The sequence below is a fragment of the Ictidomys tridecemlineatus genome, chromosome 11 (assembly GCF_052094955.1).
Source record: "Ictidomys tridecemlineatus isolate mIctTri1 chromosome 11, mIctTri1.hap1, whole genome shotgun sequence".
NCBI lineage: Eukaryota > Metazoa > Chordata > Mammalia > Rodentia > Sciuridae > Ictidomys > Ictidomys tridecemlineatus.
The window spans coordinates 15711867-15732191 of NC_135487.1; the positions used below are offsets into that span (position 1 = coordinate 15711867).

A 20325-nucleotide genomic window follows, 5' to 3' on the forward strand; every position below is an offset into this window, starting at 1 on the left:
CCAGAAATCAGGCCACCTGCTAAAGCCAGGTTCTGTTTCTATGCCACATGGTACCGGGGTGGAGTGGGGGCAGCAACTCTGCTTCCAGTACCTGGCAGCCACCACCCCATTCCTTGGAGGGCACAGCTGAGACGCAAGGTGGATCCAACTCCGCACCCGGGAGGTGAGTCTGGAGCTACGGTCCTCATCTCCTCTGGCCCTGACTGTCCTTTCCAACAAGGAGACTCTCTGCCTGCAGGACCACGCTCATTGATTGGTTGTTGTTTCAGATTTTTTTTTTTTTTTTGGTTCTGGGGATTGAACTCAGGGGCACTTAACCACTGAGCCACATCCCCAGCTCTGTTTTGTATTTTATTTAGAGACAGGGTCTCACTGAGTTGCTTAGTACCTTGCATTGCTGAGGCTGACTTGGAACTTGTGATCCTCCTGTCCCAGCCTCCCAAGCTGCTGGGATTACAGATGTGCACTATTACAGGCATGCGCCACTGAGCTCAGCTCTGTTTCAGATATTTTGAAAGCACCTACTCTGTGCCAGGCATAGTGCTCAGCTTTGAAACAAAGGAGATATCAGGAGGCCAGGCTCCTGCTCTCACCAGAAACCTGCATCTTTATGGACAAGGCAAGTAGTAAACAAGTAATCAAATAAGTCCATGAGGAAAATGTCAGAGAATGATGACTTCAATGACAAAATTAAAGGGTGATGAAACAGAGAATGTTTCTGATTAAATTGGGCAGTTGTGGGTGAGGATCCTCTACAGAGAGCGTATTTGCTAAGTAAGGGTCAGTGCTAAAGAGCAGCATGTGAAGGTTCATTTGTATCACAGTTGAATTATTATGATAAATACACATAGGCAGTGTGCATGGATCACCTGTTTCTCTGCTTGTGTTGGATGATGATAATATCTGTTAAGATTTTTTGCACACCTGTGTAGCGCACTGTGTCCTCTTCCAAACTCTTAGATGTGTGGCCTCATTTATTCCTCATAGCAACCTGGCACTATGTTTTGCCATCTTACAGGTTTTTTTTTCCCTTGTACTAGGGATTGAATCCAGGGGCACTTGCCCACTGATCCACACCCCCAGCCCTTTTTAGTTTTTATTTTGAGACAGGATCTCATTAAGTTGCCTAGGGCCTCACTAAATTGCTGAGGTTGGTCTTGAACTTGAGGTTGGTCTCCTCCTGCCTCAGCCTACTGAATCGCTGGGATGACAGGTGTGTGCCATTGCATCCAGCCTACCTTATAATTTTTTTAAAAAAAAACATTGTTTACCATTTTAAAAATAAAGGAATTGAGGTTCGGAAAGGTTAATCGCCTTGCTCGAGACCATGCAGCCAGAAAGTGACTGAGCTAGACCTGGAATTCAGTTGACCCAGAAGCTAGGGTTTTAATTATTGCCCAACTTTGCCAGGTCCATGATCTGCCCAAAGTAGGTGCTCAATGAAATAGATGTCTGCTTGTGTTTGGAAGAAAGTCTCTGACTGGGCTGTCACGGGCCTTCTAGACCATTGGCACGACAACCCCTTGAGTGGCACCTGAGGTCTTTGCTCACCTTTTCCTGCTCTGCTCCCTCCAGACTTCCAAAATAAATCCCTGATGTCCGGGAGGAGAGGGAGGCAGAGAAAGGGAATCTTGACTGTTGAGAATGTGTTGGCAGAAGATGGGATCACGTCTGCAATCTTCTATGTGGATTGTGAAATCTAGACAAGTTCTGAGACTGTGACTCACAAAGTTTACGTCAAGAAGCAAATTACAAACAAGGAATAACTAGGAGCATCATTTCACGGAGTGTCCTTCCAGGCTGTGTCTCCCTGAGCCCCTGACCCTCTCACTTTCGTCACTGTAGGCATCTGAGATGCAGATGAGGACCTCAGGCCCCCTCCTCCCGGGTCCTCTTATTTTTCTTGGTGATTGGACCCAGAGGCTCTCTACACTGAGCTAGATCCCCAGCCCTATTTTTTATTTTAAATTTTTTTAGCACATTATAGTTATACATAATACCCAGTCCTGAGACGCGACCTCCTTAAGTTGCCCAAGCTGGCTTCCAACTTGGGATTCTCCTGCCTCAGCTTTCCCCATGGCTAGGACTACAGATGTGCACCTGGCACCAGGTCCTCCCTCTTGACTGGGCTGGGCTCTTCCCAGCCTGCCTCCTGTCTTCCTGAGGTTTCCTGAGGTGACAGCTTCAGCTGAGACTCCTGACAGGTCTGGGTTCAAGCCCTGGCTCAGCCACTCACCAGCTGGTGCCTTTGGCAAGTTTCTGGATCTCAGTGTCTTTACTCGAGGACTCATTGGGGCTGCAGATGCCCACCACCTAGGGCTCTGGATGGAGCATCCAAGAGGACAGTGTCCTTACCTGTTGTGTCTGTTGCTATATCGCAGGGCCTAGAATGGTAGCTGGCATAGAGTAGACCTGAAATGTTGGTGAATGAGTGAATGTAAGTTCCAGTACAGTGCCCGGCACACAATAGGTGCTCAGTATCTGGATGCTGTTATTGTTATTACAACTGATTCCTGAAAGGGAGCCTTCTTAGTAGGTGATCTCATAACTCCTGCTGCTTAGCTTCCTTGCATAAGCATTCTCTCTCTCTCTCTCTCTCTCTCTCTCTCAGATCAGTGAACATGCTGGCTTCTGGTATGCTGGCTGGTTTAGATGCATTCACTGTGTGAGTCAGAGTCCTACAGCCTGGACCCCTGGGCCTTTGGAGGGAAGGTGGAGCAGAGTAGACCTTGATCTTGCAAAGTTCAGGCAGAGGACTGGGGCATCAGGGCCCCTCCGAGGGTGCTGCCCGTGAAGCCCGCTGAGCAGGCAGCTCTACCAAGGTACCTCTCCCGGCCTCACCTCCCAAGTGGGCTCTCACACCACAGCTCTCAAGATGTTCCCCAAGACTGGTTTATTCATGCAGGGACCGTCTTTCTGCAGCTGCGTGAGGGACAGAGAAAGCACCTTGATAAAAATAGGGGCCTGCAGGAAACAGATGGTTTACCTGCGGGGCAACTGGAGAGAGATCCGTGAAGGGTCTGAACCTCCAAGGGGTGGGCAGGGTTGGGGGATGGAGGGGACCCAGGGACAGCAGCAGCAGCGAGCCCTGGCCACTGGGAGGCTCTATGGTAAGGAGTGATGGGAGCTGGATAAAATGGGGTCCTCCACAGAGGGACCAGGCCACCCAGCCCGGCAGAGGGCAGGGACCAGGGCAGTACAAACCCACCCCTCCCTCTGGCTTCCTGGAGCCTCCAGCCTTTGTCAGCTGCCACTGGCTACACCCCAGAGGGGGGCAGAGGTCAGAGAAGCCCAGGTGCTTCCCCAGGTGGACAAGGAGGGTCAGTCTGGAGCGGCATATGGAAAATTCACATCATGCTTTGTTTGGAGTTTTTGTTTGGAGTTTGGAGCACCTCTGAGTGAGGGTTTTAGAAACAGGATTAGACTCGTGTATTTATTTATACAAATGAATAAATATATGAATATTTTATATATAATATTATATATTTACACATAAGTGTTTTATTTATCTATGCATATGTTCGGGATCTATGTGTGTATATTCTGACAGTTGCTCTGGGAGGTGAGAAAACCAAGGCTCAGAGAGGTGAAGTCACTTGCCCCAGGTCACACAGACTGTTCTTCTGGCCCCCACCTACATTCCTTGCATGCTCTATCACCCAGACAGAACTCACAGGGACTGTCTGCTGATGTGCCCAGCTGTCCGGGGGCAATGGCTCTTGACCAGGGCTCACGTGGGAGGAAATTCAGGGATGACAGCTGATGGATGACAAGGAAGATATTTTACTTGGTGGAGCCTCTTTGGTGTTTTTTGAGTCAGAAGCCGCCCTGGTGGGTGACTCCACTTCATTCTGTGATTTGATAACTGAGAAATAAGAAGAGGGGCGCAGAGGCTGGGCATGGGGTAGAGGGCATTCCCCCCAAAGATCAGTGAATATTTAAATAATTACTACCCGACGGTTCACATAGGTACCAAGATGATGGGCGCAGCGTTTCTGTAACAGTGCGAGGTTGAGCACCTCTAAATGTCCGTCATTCAGTGTTTGTTGGGGGGGGGTTCTGTGTATTTGTTGGGGGTACTGGGACCCAACCTGGGGCCTTGCACTTGTTAGACAAGTGCCCTGGCATGGAGCCCCAGCCCCATCTCTCGAAGTGTTAATTGTGCCTGGGACTTGATTTATAGAGGTGATGACACAGTGAGGTCAATGTCATTGAGAAAAAGCCCGGGCACCTGGCGGAGGTCTCCCTGGACAGAGCAGGCAGGCGGGGGCAGCGAGTGTGAGAGAGTTGAGGACTGGATCGTTTGAATCGAGTCGCAGACTCTGGGCTGTGCAGGTGGTCTCCGGAACCCAGGGACGCTTCTTTACCACTGAGCCCTATCCACAGCCCTTATCTTATTTTGAGAAAGGCCTCACTAAGTTGCCCAGGCTGCCCTTGACCTCTCGCGCAGGAGCTGGGTCACACACCTGGCACCGCACACCCAGCAAGTGGTTTCCTGCCGCCAGGAATTGGCTGGTTCTGGGAAGGGCAGCACTTCAGGACTCCCCAGGCCCGAGGAGGTCAAAGCACCATAAAATACAGGACAAATAAAGGAGGGATGAATACATTTAGGGCACGACCCCACAACAACAGAACGTCCGTACTAAAGAGGTGGTTAAAACAATAGTGAGGTGAACCTTCAGGTTCTGACCTTGAAGACCCGAAGTCAAAAACAAACACGTCTAGGAACAATACTTATCCACCCGATTCCAATTACAAACATGTGTTTGTGATGCATCAGAAAACGTACGAATGGAGAGACAGCAAACTAGACCTGAGGGTTGTTCTTGGAAAGGGCAGGGGAGGGGTCAGAAAAGAACAAGGAGGAGAAGAAGGAGGGCTTTTACTCTATCAGCATTTTTTTTTTTTTTTATTAAGTACCAGGGACTGAACCCAAGGGCACTCAACCACTGAGCCACATCCCCAGCCCCCTTTATTTTCTATTTTGAGACAGGGTCTTGCTAAGTTGCTTAGGGCCTCCATAAATTACGGAGGCGGCTGGCCTCAAACTTGTGATTCTCCTGCCTCCACCATGTCCAGCTGTACTGTATTTTTTTATAATAAAAGCAAGTTCATGAATCATCTGTATAATTCAGTAGGGAAAATGTGTGTGTGTGTGTGTGTGTGTGTAAGGGACAGTAACACTGAGTCTCTGGGCCCACCCACCACAAGTGCTCTACCACTGAGCTCCACCCTCAGCCCCCCAAGGATGAATGTTTGGAACTCTTGGTCTTCCCCGCCATAATGCCTCACTATGTGATGAATTCTACGTAGGGAGCAGCGCAGGGTTGGCCGGCCGGCATGGGGGCAGGCAGAGTGGCACTGGCCTCTGACCCTGATCAGGCCATCAGAGAGGGGTTCCTGGGGGTGAATTCTGGGTTATGTGTTGAAGGATGGGTGCAAATGAGCCAAGTGAAGACGCTGAGAAAGTATTCTAGACAAAGGGACAGTGTGTCCAAGGCTGGGGACAGCCGTGAGTAGGAGTGTAAGCCTGGAGAGGGAGGCGGGGAGGCTGGAGGCTGGGGAAGCGGGTCTCCAGGAGCCTCCTGAGTCCAACAGGAAATCTGGAGAGCCTCCGAGGGCTGTTCAGCTTGGAGTGGCCAGGATGGCGAGGCTGGGCCTCGATGGACAGGCCGCAGTGAGGCTGGGACCTCGTTGTTTTTCTTCCTGGTGGTGGCGCTGGGGATTGAACCCAGGGTCTAGCATATGCTACACAAATGCTCTGTCACTGTCCTGCACACCCCTCAACCCCGTTTTCTTTTATTAAAATGCAAGCTCTGGGGTTGGGAGTAGAGCTCGGTATTAGAATTCTGCTAAGCATTCTAGAGGCCCTGGGGTTGGATCTCTAGTACCTAAAAACAAAATCATTTTTTTTTTTTTTTAACCAGGGATTGAATTCAAGGGTGCTTAACCACTGAGCCACATTCCCAGCCCTTTTTTTGTATTTTATTTAGAGTCAAGGTCTTGCCGAGTTGCTAAGTGCCTTGCTAATCTGCTGCGGCTGGCTTTGAACTCATGATCCTCCTGTCTCAGCCTCTCGGGAGGCGTGGGCCACCACACAATCTCAAAACTTTTTTATTTTTCTGGTACTGGGGATTGAACTCTCAGAGGCATTCAACCACTGAGCCGCCTCCCCAGCCCTATTTTGTATTTCATTTAGAGACTGCGTCTCATTGAGTTGCTTAGGGCCTCACATTTTCTGAAGCTGTCTTTGAACTTGTGATCCTCCTGCCTCAGCCTCTCCAGCCGCTGGCATTGCAGGCTTGTGCCACCAGGCCTGGCTCACCACTTTATTTTAAATGTCAACTCCAAGAAGGCAGAGATCTGTCCCCAGGGCTTTAGGTTGGCTCTTGGCAGGAGCAGATGCTCAGAATATTTATTAAATGAAAAGCCACTAGGCCAAGTGAGGGTGACACACGCCTAGGATCCCAGCTACTCAGGAAGCAGGAGGCTCACAAGTTCAAGGGCAGCCTGGGCAATTGACAAGACGCTGTCTCAAAAAGGGCTGGGGAGGCAGCTACTGGTAGAGTGCTGCTGGGTTTCATCCTCAGTCTCAAAACAAAACAAACTAAAGCTGGGCTCCTGCAGCCCGGGGCCCTCCCGGGGGGCTGGGTGGGTGGGCGAGAGCTGTTTGGAGACTTAGCTGTCCTTCTAGGTTAGAAAAACTCATCCTCTTTGGGGATTGAGGGCAGGGTGGGGTGAGAAAGAGTTTAAAATAGGTGACCTTTTCATGCAGGAGGAAGGAAGGGCCGGCTGACATCACAGCTGCGAGGCCCGGCGCTTCTCTGTGGCCTAGGCACCAGGGCCACCAGCGCAGCCCCAGCCTAGCCACTCCCACCTGCACCGCAGACAGGGCTGGCGGTGGGGGCATGGCGCCAAGCAGAGGCATGGTGGCTGCTGCCCACCCTGGGCCTCCTCCCTCCTGCCCTCAGCCCTCCTCCGGCCATTCGCTGCCCTCTGCATTTTGGAGGTGGGGTGAGGCACAGGTCCTCGGTTTCCCTGGGACCTGAAGGCCCCTGGGGGTCAAGGCCAGGCTCCTGTGCTCATCATGGATGACCTCCACCAGGCTACCCACTGCCCCTCGTTTCACCTGCCTCTGCCTGGAGTTCTGGAACCATCTGCGCCTGGGCCTCTGTTCAAACTCTCCATCCCCCTCTCCCTGTCCACCTGTCCCTTTGGTCCTCAGCAGATCCCCTCCATCCTCCAAGCTTGGGCCCTGCTGCAGGAGAGGAGGAAGCGTGGCCTTTGGAGCCAAACAGCCAGTTTGCAGACCCGGTCCTGTCCCTGATACCATCGGTGGACCTCCGCCCTCTGACCTCAGTTTTCCTTTCTGTGTGGGGGGATATCTACCTTCTAGCCTGGGGTCAAGATAAAAAGTGACCCTATTGGGAAAGTTGGTTCCATTTTCTCCACCTACCAACCCAGTCCTGGTTCCAGCTACCATTACTCTGAAACTTTTCTTTGTTGCAGTACCAGGGATGGAACCTAGGGGCGCTCTACATCCTCTGCCCCCCCCCACCCCCCCACCCCCCCCCACCCCCCGACCTTTTTTTATTTCAGGAAGCAGGGCTTTATTCTGCAATATGGAGGAAACCTGCTTGGCCCACCTGCCCCACACATAAATTGGTACCACTCAGGACCTGGCCAGCAATGCCCCTTGTGGACCCCTTGCGGGGGTTCTGAAGACAAACCAGAGCCCCCAAATTCTTTCTTCCCTTAAACACACCCATATCAATATTTACAGAATCCCCTTTTATACTGGTATCAAAAAAATTTTTTGATACTAAAAGTTTATCACTAAACTAATTTTATTATATTTTTCCCCTCTTAAATTTCTTTCCATTTTGAGACAGAGTCTCACCAAGTTGCTGAGGCTAGCCTCGAATTTTGCAATCCTCCTGCCTCAGCCTCCCGAGTCTCTGGGATTTCAGGTGCACTGGGCCCGAATTTCTTGAAATGATGAATTTCAGGGGCTGGGGCTGGAACTCAGTGGCAGAGCGCTTGCCTAGCATGTGTGAGGCACTGGGTTCGATTCTCAGCACCACGTACAAATAAAATAAAGGTATTGTGTTCACCATCAACTAAAAAACATATTTAAAAAAAAAAAAAGAAATGATGAATTTCAGTAACACTAAGAGTCCCTGAGCCCACCCACCACAAAGCCTTTGGTCCCAGCTGGGCTGAAAGCAGAGTCTGTGTGGCACACTGTGATTCCACCGCAGCCTCCGCTCAGCCGTCAGAGGGCAGGGAGGTGTAGGAGCCCCAGCCAGCTCCGAGTGCCTGCCTGCTGCGTCCTCCACATACATCTGCCTCCTTCCAGCTCATCCCCACCAGGAAAGCCAGGCCTGGGAGGCGCCCTAACTTGTCCAAGCAGAGATCAGGGAGTGACGTGATTGGACAAGTGGGCAGGTCCCAGTTCGTGAAGGTCCTTGAAGACACTTTCTCTTGGGGACAATGGGGAGCCACTGCAGGTTTTAGACAGAGAGAGAACACATCAGCCTCGACTAAAGGCCAGGGCGGGGCTGAGTCAAGCAGGGAGGAAAAGAGGAGAGCGGGGTGATTTCTGCTTCTGATGATAAGAAGGGACATTTTGCTAAAGATGGCCAAAGATGGACAGCAACGGGGGTGGGGAAGATGGGAAGAAGCCGGCTCAGCTCCGTGGCCTGGAAGAGCCACCAGGAGCCCGGTGGGGTGGGGAGCTGGGGAAGGCCCATGTTGCCTAACAAGGGGGTTTCAGGCCGGTCCCTTTGCCCCGCTGATGTGCAGTTCCTCCTCTGTGCAGCGGCTCCCGGGGGAGCCTGAGAGTGCAGCGCTGATAAGACATGCAAAGCGCCCGGCTGGGCCGCCCTCGAGGGCCAGGCACTGTGGGACTTCACTGTGGCCTCCTGGCTCCTGGACAGCCTCCCTGCAGTGGGGGGGCCTCATTCCCAGGAGCGGTCCCAGCCCAGCAATGTCAGGTGGGACTCAGGGGTGACCTTGCTCCGCTTCCTGGCTGGGAGGGTGGGAACTGCAGCCAAGAGTGCAGGTGCCTGGCCCTCCCCGCGCTGCCCCAGGCCACTGCCAGGTGTGGGCGATGAGTCACAGCCAGGCGGGGAGGACAAGGCAGCCCTGGGGCCCTGAAGCTGTCACAGCCTTTTCCAGGAGTACTTGATGGGGGGAGGGCTGGACCAGTGCCAAAGTCCCCCCCCCCAGCAGTGTCACCAAGAGGACATGAGGCAGAGCACCCTGCGGACCCCAAATCTACCTCTTTGCTGGCTGGAGGGGGGCAGACGTGATGTCCCGTTCATTTCCACTACTGGGACATCTAGGACGGGGCCGGGCGCACAGTGGAGGTGCAATAAGTGTGCGTGCATGGGATGTACTGAAATTTGCACAGGACCTTCTGAGACAGGGTTTGTTCGGGTGGACAGAGCACGGGCTCTGGAGACCAACAGACAAGGGTTTGGGGACACTAGGCAGGGAGCCTCAGTCTGCTCACCAGGGAAATGGGGCCAACAATGAATACCTTGTAAGGACCATCGTGAACGAGGCAACCTCAGAAAACTGTTGACAGGGCTTTTGACTCTATCCACAAAAACACAGATCACATTTCATTACAAATACTCATTACCATATCTGCTTCCCCCTTGGATAGAGAGGCCATACTGAGTAGAGGCTTCTGAGACAGAAGGCATGGACTTGAATTCTGGACCTCTTTTACTTTGCTGTGTGACCTTGGACAATTTGTTCACCCTCTCTGAGTCTCATTTTTTTTTTTTTATTTGTTAAACAGGAGTGATGACTGTGGAGTCCATGGTGAGCTTTGAAGAGGGAGTGTTGTGCTGGGCACGATGGTGTAAGCCTATGATCCCAGCTCCTCAAGAGGCAGAAGCAAGAGGATCACAAGTTCAAGGCCAGTCTAGGCAACTTAGTGAGACCCTGTCTCAAAATAAAAAAGGCTGGGGATGTAGCTCAGTGAAGGAAAAAGACTTGTAGCTAACCGACAAGGATCAGGCACGTGCCTGAGTAGAATGGAAAGAGCTGGGCTGGGGATAAAGAGACCTGGGCTCTGGCACTGACTTTGAAGTCACTTGGCTGAGTGTCCAGGGATGATTCTTCACCCTCTCTGGGCTTAGGTTCCCACTTATAACATGAAGGACTGGGCCCAATGGTCCAGGGGTCTTTCTGGCTGGGCCTTGCTCTAAGTCTTGGCCAAGTCAGGCTCAGGAGCCAGACCCCTGTGTCTGACTCCTCGGTGGGAGGCAGAGCACAGGTGACCGGGGTGTCCCAGGTGCGCCTTGAGTCGGTGGAGATGCTGATCAGGTGCGTCCTGGCTTGGCCCCAGCGAGCCACCAGGCTGCAGCTGAGGTTCCCACAGGCAGAGGACGTGCCTGAGCGCGGCTGATCAGGGGCAGGAGCTGGCAGTGAAGCCCCACCTGTGCAGGGCTCCCTCTGCTGCTCTCCCGTCACCTGGCCCTCGTGCACCTGTCCTCCGACCTGTCCTCAGGCAGAAACCCGCCCAGAGAGACGGAGGCTCCCCTGGGCGTTGGGCTTGGGGGTGGAGGAGAAGCCGGGCTTCCCTGCTCCACCACAGCTGCTCCTCCACCTGGGCCAACCCTGGCCTGGGCCCTGCCGCCCACCAAGTCCCTAGCTCGTCCTCCTCCAGGCCATCCTGCATCCCGGACCGACCTGAGCCTCCCGAAAGGGCGCTGGCCACCTGGCTCTCAGCCCTGGCTCTTCTTTTCCTCTTTCAGCAAATGCGGACTGGGCGGCCTGTGTGGTGCCCTGCTCTGATCTGCTCGCAGGGCCCAGGGGTGCAGACACAAGTAGGGCCAAGTCCCACCCCGTGGGGGTTTGCACTCTAGTGCTCAATAGATTACCAATTGCTCTGAAGACAGATGAAGCTGGACCAGAGGATGATGCCATCAGGTGTGATTTGAGGCCAGGCATAGTGTGTGTGTGTGTGTGTGTGTGTGTGTGTGTGTGTGTGTGTGTGTGTTCATTCTGAGAATTGAACCCAGAGCTAATATTCCCAACCTTTAAAAAAAAAAAAAATCCTCCCTGGCCTTTAAAAAAATTTGAGACAGTTTCACTAAAGTTGCCCAGGCTGGCCTTGAACCTGGGATCCTCCTGCCTCAGCCTCCGGAGCCGCTGGGATTGTAGGCGTGCACCAGCCCAGGTGCTGATTCTGAGCTGGGTGCAGAGTGAACTGGAAGTTTGACACACAGGGCAGCGCGTTGCTCCTGAGAGGATGCTCGGGGGCTGGTGAGAGTCCTCAGGGAAAGCATCACAGAGATGCTGCCACAGGCGCCAAGCCAGGGAGGAGAGCAAACCTGGCCACCGGGGTAACAGCCTGAGTAAAGGCAGGGGGGCGTGGTGTTCCTGGGGGCAGGAGCAGGGCAGCGTGAGTGGAGACACTGCTGCAGGTGGGAAAGGGTGATGGAATGTCAAGCACAGAAGTTTGAACTGGATCCCCAGGGTGAGAGGGAGCCCTGGAGGGTGGTTGAGCAGCGGAGTGACTCTTTAGCGCTCTCACCCTATAGCAGTGCCAGGGTCTGGAAGGCCGAGGCGAGCGAGGGCAGGTGTGGGAAGGTCCTTGTGGGGAGGTCCGCGCGGGCTGACCCTGGGCCCTCGGAGGTTGGAATGTTCCATGACTCAGTGCGGTCATGGCTGTGAGCACCCAGAACTGGATTCTGCAGGCTGGAGGCCTGATGTGCAGGTGGAGGCAGTGGGGGGAGAAGGGCAGCTCTCAGACCAGAGCCAGAGAGAAGCAGGCGGGTCCAGGCCTCAGGCTGAGCAGAAAGGGGAGTTGGGGAGTTAGCCTCCCTCCGAGAGGGGTGTGCGGGGGCAGCCCGCCTCTGACCAGGCCCAGCCTCCTCACTGAGCTGCACACGGTTCCTACGCTACAGAGAAGCTGTTTCTTAAGCACCTACTGTATACCAAGAGCTGGGCAACTTTCTGCCTCAGCATCCCAAGGGCAGCTACTCCTCATCTACAGCTTCATAGGGAGCTGAGGTTCAGAGACTTCAGTGAGGGCGACACGGCGACCTTGAGGTGGAGCTGGGATCAGTCCAGGTCTGTGTGGCTCGGCCACATTCACGCCCCGTCCCGCAGAGCGTGGTGTGGACAGAGGAGGGAGCAGGGGCCTCTGCGAGTGGATCTTCTTCCTGATCCGCCTTGAGGGGTTCAGGGTTCGGGGCTGCCACGGCCCGTAGTCCGGTGCCACCAGCACTGAGGACTTCTGGGGACGGGACGGCCACGGCGGTTCAGGCCCCTGTGTTACCAGAATCCACGCTGGAGCCTAGTCCCCAAGGCAGCACCAGCCCACTGCAGAGCCAGCCGCTCAGCTCCCACGAGCCCCAGAGTGACTGGTGGCCCGTGGCCGTCTCTGTTGACTGGGTCTCACGCCACTGAGGTGGCACAAAGTACCCCAACCAAAGACGCTCCATGTCTGGGCCCCAAGCCAAGCTGGGCCGGCAGCAGCAGGCCAGGAGCGGGCCCCGGGCTCAGCTGAGCTGGCTTCTCGCCTTCCCAGACCAACTCAGCCTTTCTCTCTGTCTCTCTGCCTTTAAGATTCTGGAACACTCCTTCCTCCACCCCCGGCCTGCTCTCTCCCTCGGCAAAGCGGGGACTTGGCTGCAGAAGTCACTAGGGAGGCTCCAGCTGGAGGCTGGGCCTCCTCAGACTTGCTCTGTTCTTTTTTTTTTTTGGTACCAGGGATTGAACTCAGGGGCACTTGACCCCTGAGCCACCTCCCCAGCCCTATTTTGTGTTTTATTTAGAGACAGGGGCTCACTGAGTTGCTTAGCATCTCGCATTTGCTGAGGCTGCCTTTGAACTCACGATCCTCCTGCCTCAGCCTCCGGAGCCTCTGGGATTACAGGTGTGCGCCACTGAGGCCCAGCTGGACCTTCTCCCTTGAATCCAGAGCCTTCCGCTACTGCTGGGTCTCGGGTCCCTAGGGTACCGCCTGTCCCAGAACAGGGGCTCCGTGAGTGTCTGTTAAAACAAGGAGCAAGAGGTGGAGGAAGGGTTCCGGGAGCCTCCGCCCTGCTGAACCTCTGCTGGTGAGGCCCTGGGCTGGGCGTCTTGGCCCGGATTCTTCCACCTTCGAAATGAAGAGGTGAGGTCAGCCAGCCCAGCCCACCCCAGCGGCCACGGTGGCAAGCTGGACAGATGGAGGCCTTTCCCACAGTCCCAGGCGCAGGTTTAGTGTTTTTGTTTTTTGTACGGGGGATGGAACCCAGGGGCACTTCGCCACTGAGCCACGTCCCCAGCCCTGTGCTCAGAGACAGGGGCTCACTGAGTGGCTTCAGGCCTCACTGAGTTGCTGAGGCTAGATTTGGACTTCTATCCTCCTGCCTCGGCCTCCCAAGCTGCCGGCACTCTACAGGAGTGTATTCGGATCTTGATGAAAGTCAGTAATTGTTGGGGCAAGCGCAGCCCTGGCTGGTGACTGTCACTGGCACTGACCTGGGATGAGCTGCTCGCTGAGGCTGTGGCTTGGGGCTCTGCAGTCTTTCGGCACATGGGCTAGACCCCCTTGTTCCCGTCCCGGAAGCGGCTGGCAGAGCGGATGGAGTGACATCCTACCCGAGGCCCACTTGGTCACCTTTTTATCTAGTCAACTATTTATGGAGCATTATCTAAGTGCCTGGCCCTGGGACAGGAGCAAGAAGCCCTTCAGCACTTACCCTCCTGTGGGGGAGAGGGGGTCCACACATGAGGGTCCGCGGTAAACCCTCATGAAAGTGCCTTAGGGGAGACCAAGAGCCCGGGGGCAAGGGAAGGGGCTCCCTTAGCTGGGGGTCAGAGCAGCCCCCACAGCTTGCTTGGTTATTTATTTATTTATTTTGGTTCTGGGGTGGGACTCAGGGATGCTCTACCTCCGAGCTGTATCCCCAGCTCCTTGTATTTTAGAGACAGGGTCTCGCTGAATTTCGGAGGCTGGCCTCACACTTGCGATCCTCCCGCCTCAGCCTCCAGAGTTCCTGGGATTTACAGGCGTGTGCCACCATGCCTGATCCCCCAGGCTTTTATTGAAGAGCTCCATTTGAGCTACGGCTGGAGGGTGAGAAGGAGCTGACCTCGTAAAACGCGGAGGGTCCGGCTTGCCAGGCGGAAGGAGCGCAGGAGGGGAAAGGAGTCATCTGGATTCCCTCTTACTGTTTCCCACAAGCAAATCCACAGTGAAACTGGGATTCTGTAGTGCTGGGTTAATTTCTGCATTCAACAAATCCTGCCCTTACTGTGTTGCCAGCCCTGCTGCTGGCAGCCCTGGGGACAGCAACAGTGACAAGGAAAGTGACATTCTTGGCACCCCGTGGAGGGTCTGCTGTTTGCAAAGGGCTCCCCAGCTCGGATCCCTGGGGAATCCAAATAAGCCCCCACGGTGTCTGGCAGGCCCAGCCTCCCTCCAGCCCGGGCTGGGCCTGCAGAGGAGGAGGATCTGGCTTCCTGCCGCTCCCTCCCCCACCCACCTGGGCACAGAGGGTCTTTCATCCATTGTTACCGCTTCCTGCACATCCATCTCAGCTGCTGGGCTGAACCCTCGATCCTCAGGGACAGGCGGATGCTCTTACCAGGGCCCTCCAGGGGGAGGGGAGCCCAGCGGCCTGGGGCGTGGGGGCGAGGGGGGCTGCTGGAGCTTTGTGACAAGGAAGAGTTTCCTGCCCTGAAGAGCGTTAGACCCTGAGGGCCCAGAAGATGGGAAGCAGGCCCCTGCCCCCAAACCCACCGGGAGAAGCAATTCATGACCCTTGACCCAGCACAGCCTCCTGTCCTCTGGGACTGGGATCGGGCCGGGGTTCAGCCACATCTTCTTGGCCTTGTTTCTGGAGTCAGGACACCTGGTCATTGGAATCATCTCCACCAGTTATTGGCTGGGTGACTTGGGCAAGTTTCTTGACCTCTCTGGTCCTGACTTGACCGATAGGTGTAATGCTCCCTGCCCAGCAGTGTCATTGAGAAAGTGAGTGAGATCATGTAGGCTGGAAGCTGCAGAGCACCACACAGTGACAAGTACCTCCCCCCCAGGCTCTGCCAAGGGAGGCTTGATTGAGCACCTCCCTGTGCCAGCTGCTGTGCGGGATGTGAGGGGTAAGGAGCCATGAGACACAGTCCTTGTCCTTCAGAGACAGACAAGCCAGCAGGCCCACGCCATGGGATCGGTCGCAGCTTTCAAACATACCAGCCAAGATGGCAGCTCAGGAGCCAGCCTGCCTAGGTCCAGACCTGGCTCTGTCACCTGCTGGCTGTGTGACCGCAGGCAAGTCACGGAACCTCTCTGTGCCTCAGATTCTTAAATCTGTAAACTGGGGAAAATAATGACCTCCTAAAGTCATTGTGGGAATTAAACGATTCCTTGTCACAGAGCAGGGGCTCCGTAAATGCAGTTCTTACGACGAGGGCCGATGAAGTCCACGTGGAGGGCAGGGGTGGCCTGAGGGACTGCAGCGGAGGACAGCTAGGAGCTGGATGGCCAAGGGCGAGTGTGACTGGACCAGGAGCAGCAAGGGCCAGCCTGGCAGAGGGGGCAGAGGGGACAGAAAGCCTGGGTGCTCCTGGGAGCTGTGGCCAAGATTTCAGAGGAGGCCCAGGGAGTTGAGGCTGCGTTGGAACTCGGGGCCAAGTTCAGGCGTGGCTGTGACGTCACGATGCTATAGCCAACGCGGGGGGGGGGGGCGGGGGGGCGTAAACCAGGGTGGGGGGACAGGTCAGGGTTTGCCTGTTTCCCAGCACCCTTGTTGAAGTGTGGAGGGTGGAGGGACAGGGGGAGGCAGGGAGGCCCCGGTGGGGGGCTCCTGGGTGGCACAGGGGAGAGGCCGCCTGCCCCTTTGTGTTTTCAGGGTCTCTGGGGAAGAACACCCAGAAAGAGCACAGCAGTCAGATGCTGGGGGTCCAGACCGGGCAGTGACGGGAGGGGAGGGCAGGGTTGAGAAAGTTGGCTCGGCCTAGGAGGAAGGCCACGCTGCAGGGCTCTGACTGGATGTGGGTGGGACAAGAGAAGTCACAGGAGTCCCTAATGTTGACTAGACACCTGCTGCAGGGCCTCCGGGATCCTAAACAGCACCGCGTCTGTGCGCCCATTCATGTAGCTGGTGGTTCCGCCTCATTTACCCCCCAACTCTTTGTTGAGCATCTACTATGTGCAGGGTGTCTTCATAGGTGCTGGGGACAAAGCAGGCTGGTCCTTGGCTTCTTGGGGCTCACAGTTTGGACTGGGTTCACGGTGGGAGAAGCAATTCCCCCTGCAGACGGCTGGGGCCTGCGGAGCTGCGCCGGGCAGGACCTTGGCCGTCTGCAGGCTGCTTAAATCTCATCAATCTTGTTGCCCCAAACTGGATTCCCACACCTGGCCTTGGAGCCTGCAGGTCCCCCTGGGAGCTGACTGCAGCCGGTGCTCAGGCCAGGAACCTGTGTGTCCCCCGCCCCAACCCCAGTCCAACCTGTCTGCAACTCCTGTGAACGTGGTCTCCAGGACAAACGTTGGAGCTATCCAGCTCTGTGTTTTCCCTTCCTCTGTCTAGGTCACCATCACCCCATCACTCCTGCCTGAATACCATGTCCTCTGCCTAATTGGTGGTTTTTTGTTTGTTTGTTTTTATACTAGGCCTTGGATGTAGGAGCACTCCACCACTGAGCCATATCCCCAGCCCACTGTATTTTTAATTTTGAGACAGGGTCTGGCTAAGTGGCCGAGGCTGGCCTCTGATTTGAGATCCTCCTGCTTCAGCCTCCCTGAGTTGCAGGGATCACAGGTGTGTACCACCACCCTGACCTGAATGGCCTTCTGGACCAGTTAATCCTTATGCCCCCCGCCTGGCCAGAGCAGGCCTTTTTAGAGGCAAACCCCATGCCCCCCCCCCATTTCCCTGCTGAAAGTTTGGCTTCAGTGGCGTCCTATGGATCTGGAATCAGCTAGAAGCCCGAGCAGTTCCGGGAGGTCCCACGCTGCCCCCTTCTGACCTCTCTGGGCAGGTCCACCCCCTCTTCCCCGTGGGCCTGGGTTCCCTGAGCCCCTGCCCCTGAAGGTGCCCCCTCCCTCCCTTCTCCGGGGGTCTCCCTTCTCTATCTCCTCCTTCCAGGGCCTCCCTGCCCACCCTGGCCCAGGGGTCTCCGTGGTCTTGTCTCGCTGTGTCCCTGGTGCCTGTGTCCCCTCGGGGTTCTCCCTGCTGAGCCTGTGAGGTCTTCCTGCTGCCGGGGCCTGGTTGTCCCAGATGCAGCATCCAAGTCTGGCCTGTTCCCCGGGGCTGCCGTCCCCCAGCCCAGCGCCTGCCCCGAGCCCCCTCCTGCCTCTCTGTGCACAGGGGCTGCCACTGAGTTTCCTGGGCCCAGCCAGGGCCCCCCAGGGTCGCCCGCCCGCAGTGGCCCAGCTGTCTTTGTTCACATGGATCCACTCTCTCCTCTCCCCTCCGCGGAATAACCTGCGGGCCACCCCGTCCTCTGCGGATCTCTAATAGTGCGTTATTTTTAGAACAGGTGAAAGCAACGCTAAGCCACCTCTGAGAGGCTCCTCCACCCCCACCGGCCTCACTACACCAATCTGGTTTCCTGTGCTGCTTGTGGAGGCTGCCACACTAGCCAGCTTTGTTATTCTGGGGGAGTGGAGAAGGACCTCAAAAGAAAACCAAGCCCCCCTTGGCCCAGCCTGCATGGAGAGAGAAACAAGGTAGCTGGCTCCAGTCCCTGACAGGCAGAAGGAAGCCCAGGATGAAGTCTTATGCATCTCACTTGCTGTGTGACCTTGGGCTCCTCACTTTCCCTCTCTGAGCTTCAGTTACCCATCTGTAAAAGGAGGGGGTTGGACTGTTAATGAGTAAAGGCCTCTGTCAGGTAAGATTTGCATGGAACCATGAACCAGTGGGTCTTTTCCATCCCTGGGCATCAATTAGATGACAGCCACCGTTCTTTCTATGAATGAAATGTAGGGGTGCCTCCTATAGGGTGCACACAGATACTTGCAAATTGATGCAAAATAAAGGATTCCAGTAGCTTTTGTTTGCAGGACCATCACAGTCTGGCCAGACCCGGGATAGACAGAGGAATTTTGCTCCTGCCTTCATACCTGTTTGGATATCTTTCCCTACATTTCCACTCTAAAAGAGGAAACAGGCCCAGAGAGGAAAAGTGACTTGCCCAAGGTCACACAGCAAGACTGACAAAGACAGTTAGCAGCTGTCTCTCCATTCTGGCATTTTTCTCACCTGCTGTCCCTGATATTTAGTCACAGGCCTGGGGCTAGTACCTGGCTCTCAGGTAGGGGAAGCAAATTCTCTAGCACACAGTGCAGTGGAACGAGCTTCGTGAAGAAGTGCATTCAAAGCCAGGCCCGGTGAGGTCCGCCCGTCATCCCAGAAACTCAGGAGGCTGAGGCAGGAGGATCGCAAGTTTGAGGCCAGGCTCACAATTTAGTGAGGTCCTGACTCGAAATTAAAAATAAATAAATAAAAAGGTCTGGGGATGTGGCTCAGTGGTAAAGTGCCCCTGGGTTCAATCCCCAGTACCTAAGCGGGGACAAAAACTCAGCCCAAATCCTAGGGCTGTAGAGGAGGGAGAGGCGCTCTGCTCGTGGGATCAGGGTAGAGGCGTCTTACAAGGAGGCGATGAAGAGTGGGCGGGCGGGCGGGCGGGAGGGGGCTCTCTGGAGAGGGATTAGCATGGCAAAGGTGTGGACGCAGGGGAAAGCATTTGAAGTCTCTTAGAAGGAGCTTCGCGGGGAGCCTCCCACCCTCCGTCTCTTTTAAATGCAAGTTGTGTCACCTCCAGGGCTTGTGAGGTCTCGGGCCTGGGTAGACTCCTGGGGACCGACTCCTACAAACCCTGAAAAGGCGAGTTAGGACCACAGGGAGCATGGAGAGTGTGGGGCCGAGAAGGAGGTGATCAGACTCCTGTTAGAACTGGTTTCCTGGGGGGGCGGGGAGGTCAGTCTGAAGAGCAGAGCAGCAGCTTCGTGGTAAAGGAGCAGAGCCAGGTCTAGGTGTGAGCACGCAGCCTGGGGATTTGTCAGAGAGGAACAGTCTGAGCCTCGTGGAACGGGGAAGCAAGGGAGAGGACTGAGGACTGTGGGTTCTGCTCAATCCCGTGAGGAAGGGAACAGAGGCCTGGCCCATCCTTCTCAGGACTGGCTCATCCCCCAAGCTGGTGCCCACAGAGAAGAGGAGGCTAAGGTCAGGGAACAGCTGCCTGTCAGGAATCCAGGACAAAGGGCAGCTGCACTTTGTTCTCTGGGGACTTTTATTTTATTCTTCTGACTTGTTAAAGAAAGATCCAAGGGCCTTAAGGGACCACAAGTCAAGCATCTCTCAAACATTTATATAGTACCCATTAAAGCCAAGTACTTTAATATTTGTGTAGCAGACAGATGTATGAGGCCCAGGCTTGCTTTTTCTTTCTTTTTTGAGCTGGGGATTGAACTCAGCACATGCCTACCCCTGAGCCAGCCCCAAGGCCATATTTTCTGATCTCAGACTTGGACATATGACCTGCATAGTTTTTGGTTTTTTTCTTTTTTTTTCCCCAGATTCATCTGTTACGGATTGAGGTGTGTCTCCCAGAACCATATGATATGTTGCAGTCCTCACACCGAGTACCACAGAACGTGACGATTTGGACACGTGGCTGCTGCGGATGTCATCAGTTCAGATGAGGACAGACTGATGGGGGGGATGGGGGGCCTGGATGGCCCGGGGCTGACAGCCACCAGCAGCAGCTGGGGAGGGTCGAGGAAGGACTGGACTTGGCTGTCGGGGGACACGGCTCCAGGTACCCTGGTCGGTCTGCTGGCCTTCGCAGCTGGAGAGAAACGCCCGCTGGGCTACGGCACTCGGCCTGGGGTACTTTGTCACAGAAGTTCTAAGGAACCAAGAGAACATGGGAATTAAATCACACTGGATTTTTGCTGGTCTAGACCCTGTGCTCCGCTCTGAAGGAGGGGATTTTTCTAGAACGGACACAGGGCACTCCCCAGGGCAGTGCTGCAGGGACTCTGCTGGCCCCCAGCCCCGCAGGCCTCCCCCGGCCCAGCCTCCTGCTGCCCCCACCCCACCCCAGCACCTGTTCCCACTTCCCCTTCCTCAGTGGAGCAGGTCGCAGCAGGTGGCCGGGTTTCAAATCCTGCCTCTGCTGCTTCCTGGCATCTGGAAACATCACTCGGGCGAGTGCTGATCTCTCAGGCCTCCGTGTCTCCACCTGGGAAACGGGCCCCCACTGGGGGCCTTTCGGGGGCTGAGTCCTTCCCTCTGGGTGGCAGTGGATGGTGTCACCCAGGAGCATGGCACCTGCCTCCTCCTGTGTCCACCTGTGCGC

At 55.3% G+C, this 20325-nt stretch overlaps 1 long non-coding RNA gene across 1 annotated transcript; it reads left to right on the top strand.

Moving 5' to 3' along the window:
• Positions 1-11914: 11914 nt before the first annotated feature.
• On the top strand, positions 11915-19694 carry LOC144367932 (uncharacterized). Its single transcript, XR_013427582.1, has 4 exons — positions 11915-12093; positions 16631-16778; positions 17495-17689; positions 19541-19694. It is a non-coding gene; the product is annotated as an uncharacterized LOC144367932 (long non-coding RNA).
• Positions 19695-20325: the final 631 nt, after the last annotated feature.